The sequence below is a fragment of the Lupinus angustifolius genome, chromosome LG12 (assembly GCF_001865875.1).
Source record: "Lupinus angustifolius cultivar Tanjil chromosome LG12, LupAngTanjil_v1.0, whole genome shotgun sequence".
NCBI lineage: Eukaryota > Viridiplantae > Streptophyta > Magnoliopsida > Fabales > Fabaceae > Lupinus > Lupinus angustifolius.
In genome coordinates this window covers 7,410,157-7,416,046 of record NC_032020.1, presented here as the reverse complement: position 1 = coordinate 7,416,046, position 5,890 = coordinate 7,410,157, and positions in this window count along the sequence as shown.

Genomic DNA, 5,890 nt, shown 5'->3' with positions numbered 1-5,890 from the left:
TAAAAGAGATTAGGGTCTGGCACCCTAACCATTGGCGACTCTAATATTGAATTAGTAATGAATGTAAGATCTTAAGAAAAACATTCTTAACTTGGCAAATAAACTAGGTAGTACAACTACTTCTTAGTTTATTTGGTAAGTGTTTGAGACAAGTAGTTTTATTGACTTGAAATCATTTTTTAGGTGATCAATATAAAAAGAGCATTAAGTACTTCTCAAACAAATAATATTAACCAAAGCACCAACTTCAATGATTAAAATTCAAACTTTTGTAAATTAAGAAGAAGTAGAAATTACATAACCTTGTTCAAAAGAAAATGTTTAGGAGCATGAGCAATCCATCCAAGGATTGGATGCTTTTGAGTTCCAAATGAGAGTAAAAAATTGATTTTTGCATCTCATTTGCCTACTCCTTTTCTCCTCTTAAATTCTAAACTAAAAATTACAAGACTTACTTGAAATAAAAACTCTAACCTAAGAAATGAAGAAAGAACTCCAAAGAGAGATTCCTAGTGAGGGATTTCCTTCTTTCAAGTGTTTTTGATCTTTTTTTTGTGTGTTTTTGGTATATCTTGCTCGAAGGAAATGGTCTCTTACTTTTATGCCTTAATACCAGACCGCTGAGTTGCTTAGCTGGACCGTTAAGCAGCTAACCAAACCCTTCAGCATGGGTTTGGTCCCTTGACCAAGTAGCTTAGTCACCTCTTTCTGCATGACTCATCAAAGCTAGTTGTGGGCTATGAGACCAGCTATTGTGAGCTACTTCTGAAATGCCTATGGTGGGCTACTTGATGTGAGGTCATGGATGACTTCATGGTTTGCTTGATGGTTAAGTCAAGGCTGATGTACACCGCTCAGCGTACCTGCTTCACCGCTAAGCTGCTTCTTCAGCAACTTCTGACCTTGCTGACTGGGACGTGGCTTGGTGCTTGCTGATCTGGTCAAGAGTCTGGTTCTCCGCTAAGCTGATTGGTTGGATTGCTAAGCTGCTTGTTCAGCAGCTTGGTCTTGTGCCAAGCTCATGTCTGACCGTGTCAAGCAGATTTCTGACCGTGGCAGGTTTAGTCTGGTGTTAGGCTGAGCGGCTAAGCAGGTCCGCTCAGCTGCCTGGGAGAGCAGTTTGGTCTCGGTCAAGCTGGTGATCATGTCAAGTTGGGGGCCAGATCAGCTCAGCGGGGCTTGTTCCACGCTTAGCTTCCTGGTGGAGCATCTTGGTTTCTTAACTTTTTTGCTTTGTTGACCATGAGTCTTTTTTCTTCTTTTCTTCATTTTAATTCCTGAAAAATATATAAAAAGGAAATACAAATAGAAATATACTAAATTGTGATATTTTAGATAAAAAATATTGTTTTAAGTTGGTTTTTCTCAATTATGCTTAAGATAAGTGTCGTAAAAGTGTATGACTTTTAGGTATGTTTGGCACTTATCACTCACCTAGATGCTATGGAACATCGCCTCAATGCGGATATTGATGGACATTTTCAGACGATGGGGGATTCCATAGCAGTTGAATTTCAGCAGCAGCAATAGAGTTTGTCCAAATATCTTGAATGCATCATTTTCATTGTGCGTGCTACACATGGCTCATCCCAACCATCACCTCCTCAAGATTAGCGTATATAGGATTGTCTAGTGTGTGTAGGGTGTGTGTGTGTGTGTGTTATGCTTTGGAAATTATCTTTTGGTGTTCGTTGTAGTTTGGTTGTATTTTGCTATGTTTTTTATGTTCAACTCTTATGTACTCGTTTGCACTTACTCTTATGTTTCGTAAAACTTTGTTGCTAATGTCGAATATGTTTACAATTATTGTGTGATCCTTTGTTTTTATCTACATGATTATATCTACTATTGAATGATTAATATGCTTTGGAATTCATGTCACGCGTACACGAACAGATAAATCTCGCAAACAATTCTATCATAATCTGTTTTTATTACCAAATAATTGATTAAGTCCATATAATAATCGATTAGTGCTAAACTCTATGCACATGTTCAAGTAATTTTTTGACTGATTAATCGATTATCCTTGATTAATTAATGGATTAAGACCAGTAAACTGTATAAATCTTTCCTTACTTTTGGCTTTTAATATCATAATCTGCCAACGCTTTTTGATCATGCCAAAAGGGGGAGAAAGGTGTTGTTTGAGCTGTTTTGTAGGCTGAAGTGAGCTTCCGCAAGTAATCATGTTGATGCCCTAACATTACCTCTTACATGGTTTGAGGGGGAGAACCAAGTGAGGGGGAGCAGTGCATTCTGATTCAACCTTTGCAAACATAGCTTGTCCAACTTCAAGTCATCAAATAGAGGAACTGTTTTAGTGTTTGTCATCATCAGAAAGGGGGAGATTGATATGGAAAATAGTCAAAGGATGCCATTATAACCAACCTACAAAGTTTTGATGAAGACAAGGTCTTATATGGAAGCTTGAAGACTTGGAAATCTCAACAAACAACATACCAAGAACTCAAGGTTAACATCATAGAACTTAGGATTGTTTTTTATATTGCAGAGTCCTAAGATGTTTGCCTAGTATTGAGTCTTATGTTAGGTAAACCCAAGATGGAAGTGTCTCACAAAAAGTCTAAAATGAAAATCATATAGGATGAGGCATAAAATCTACATACATATATATGATAAGTAACATTCATGCATTTGCATTAAGCATACATGGTTTTGTGCATAAAAGTTTGAATCATTTCTAAAATCATGTTGCATGTTTAGTCATCGTATAGGGTGTTTACCATATAGTTAGAAAAATCGTCTTTAAAACAATATTAATCGGTTAACCCATTTGGTAATCGATTAAGTCCTGGTGAAATCTGTTCATCGATTAAGAAAAGGCATAATCAATTAAATGGAGTTACAAAAGCTAGCCTCCCAATATTTCTACTTATTAATCATTTAAGCAAGTTTCTAATCGATTAAGCCATAATTGAAAATCTGTTTTCAAGGAACACATTAATAAATTAACTTGGCATTTAATCAATTAATATCAGTTGAGTCAGTTATAAAAAAAATCTATTATTTTGAAACATAAGCAAATCAGGTTTTAAAATAAGCTTTTCACACTTTCAAAAAAACAACGAAATAAAACTGATAGAAAAGAAAAACACAGATTCATTGTGCTTAAGTTTGCGATGCTATCTTGTTGATTCTTTGAAGTTTTTTTACATACATTTTCAAGAGTGAAAAGAGAGAGAAAGTCTTTTCATTGTGCCAAACACTTTCATTCAGTTGAAATACCTTGCATGATTTCTAAATCTAGTTCTTAAGGCTGTTTGTGAGATCTTTTGTCAAGAGTTATAGAGAGCCGATTTCAGTGTCTATATCCCCACAATCTTGTGTGCAAAATAACCTAGAAAAATTCTATAAATTGAGGATAATTCTCATGGTTTATGGTATTATCACAAGTTGAGAATCAGTAGTCTTCACAAGGTAGGGAGTCTTGATTCAATCGAAAGTTTCAGCTAGGGCAAAATTGCGTGAACGGTGTGGTATCCAAGTAGGCGTAGATAGAGGTCAAACCGAGCTTGGTAGCTCAACAGTTTCAAGAAAGAATCTTATGCTATGATCATTGAAAGTGTGTTTGTAATTGAATTACATTTCTGATAGTGAAGAAAAATCTCCCACATCAACCGGGAGACCTAGAAGTAGTTTGCAAGTGGACCCGCAAACAAACCAGGATAAAATCCTCAAGCATATTTTATCTTTCCGTATCTCTTTAAGTTTCTGTCCTTACGTACTTTCTTAGTTAATTTGCATTCTGTGATTAATTTCTAATTGTTGTTAATCTGTTGATAATCACGACTCAATATTAAGATAGTAAAGATCTATATTCATCACTGTTTTTCAAAGCAAGAAACTTTTTTTCAAAGAGTAAACAATCAGTATAATCAATTAACGTACTGACCATAATCGATTAACAAAATTGTCCTTAATCGATTAACCATGTTGATAATCGATTAACTACTTTAGCTTTGTATTCTAAGCAAATATCGGAAAAGTGGGATTAGTGATCCGCTACACCTATTACCCCCCCCCCCTCTAGGTGTATTCTTACCTCACTTGTACCTAACAATAATTCCATAATTCAAACCAATCTTCTCCTCAAGAATTTGTGAATATTAGTTTATGTTTTTCTTAGTTAACTTTTATGCAAACATAACACAAAATCATCAAAAAGTTGTTAATTGTTATTTTTGCTATAAAATGCATATGTCATTCTCTTCTAATACAGTTCTCTTTGGTTCGACATAACCCTATACTATACTATAACTGAATCTTAAAAGAGATGCAATGCAAAATAGTATAGTGTTAAAGTTTATAAATTTTATTTGTTGATTAAAGATTCCTAAAAACATAAGCTCAAACCAATTCATGGTTTGTAACTTTGTACATAGGAATAAAATGCAAAATGTCCAATCCAATCAACAGATTGTTACTTGACAATAAAAGAGTGATGAATAATAATCTAACCCCTAACATTTATTTTCTATCATTTACTTTCTATGACTAACATTTACTTTCCGCAACTAACATTTACTTTCTTTGATTTACATTTCCACAACTAACATTTATTTATAGATTTATTCTTTTATTCTTTATACCAACCCTTTGAAAGAAGTGATACGGTTAACTGTTAACTTTATTTTTTTGTTCATTATATTCTTTGATAGCAACCTTTCATAAGAAATGATATTATTAACTTAATAAAATGAGACTGGTCTTTATGGTATGGTTAAAAGGAACCAAAAAAGGGAGTAAATAACTAAAGTCACTAAATTAATTGTTCATAACTCATCACTCTAATTAAGTTAAATAACTTGCACACTAGGAATCCGCTTTCAACACTTATACCATCAAAGTTATTATAAGTGTGTAAGGCTGTTGTTGCTCTTCTATAATGTATTTTATCTAAAATGGATGAGTAATATGTATATATACACTCTACATTAGTAGTGTGTCTTTCTTATCTCATTTTATTTTGGGAATGATGTTTTCATCTTTTATCTATATATCTATGATATAAAAGTTATCATATAATTTTAATCAAATCAATGGTGACATTACGCTAGAGTTGAAGTTCAACAATGTTGCGACCCGATTTTCGGTTGGAAGACCGGCCCTACGACTTGGGGGAGGCGAACTCGATTTCTACCTCTCCCGATTGATTTGGAGTCGCCACTACGTTTTTTGCGGTTAAAACGTAGAAAACTCTAATGAGCCCAATTAGGATAATATGGTCTTTAACCAAAGATTCTAAGCTCGGGAGTCAATTACGGATCGGGGAAGGTATTAGCACCCCGTCCGCCCGTGTTAAAACGACACCCTCGCTAATAACATGGACTTCTATACCCTTAACAATTATTCATTTAAAAATTAAATTAGTAAAACATAATATTTTTTATTTTTTTTTGAGCCTGACAATATTGACTTTGGTCCTACGTACCCCTGTTAAGGGGATCAAGGCTTACGTAGTTCTAGTTCAAATTTTTTTTTTACTTTGGTTGATTGTTAATGATTTGGAAAATACCGATATGTTTTAGAAGTATTAGTTTATTGAATTAGTTAATTTGAATTTTGTTCAAAATATGCAATTGTTTCGATTCAATGGGACTAATAGTTTTAGAGACGGTATTGGTCGTAGACCTTCTTCCCATTTTCAGAGGAGTTAGAGACGACTCGAACCGTGACCTCACTAAAAGTCTCATAAAACTTGTTCGGTAAAATAGTTTTTAATTAGTTATATAGAATTAATAGTTTAGAGACGGTGTTGGTTGTAGACCTTCTTCTCATTTTCAGAGAAGTTATAGACAACTCGAACCATAACCTTACTATAAGAATTCCTTAATTAATTTGATAATATATATTTTAATTATTTATG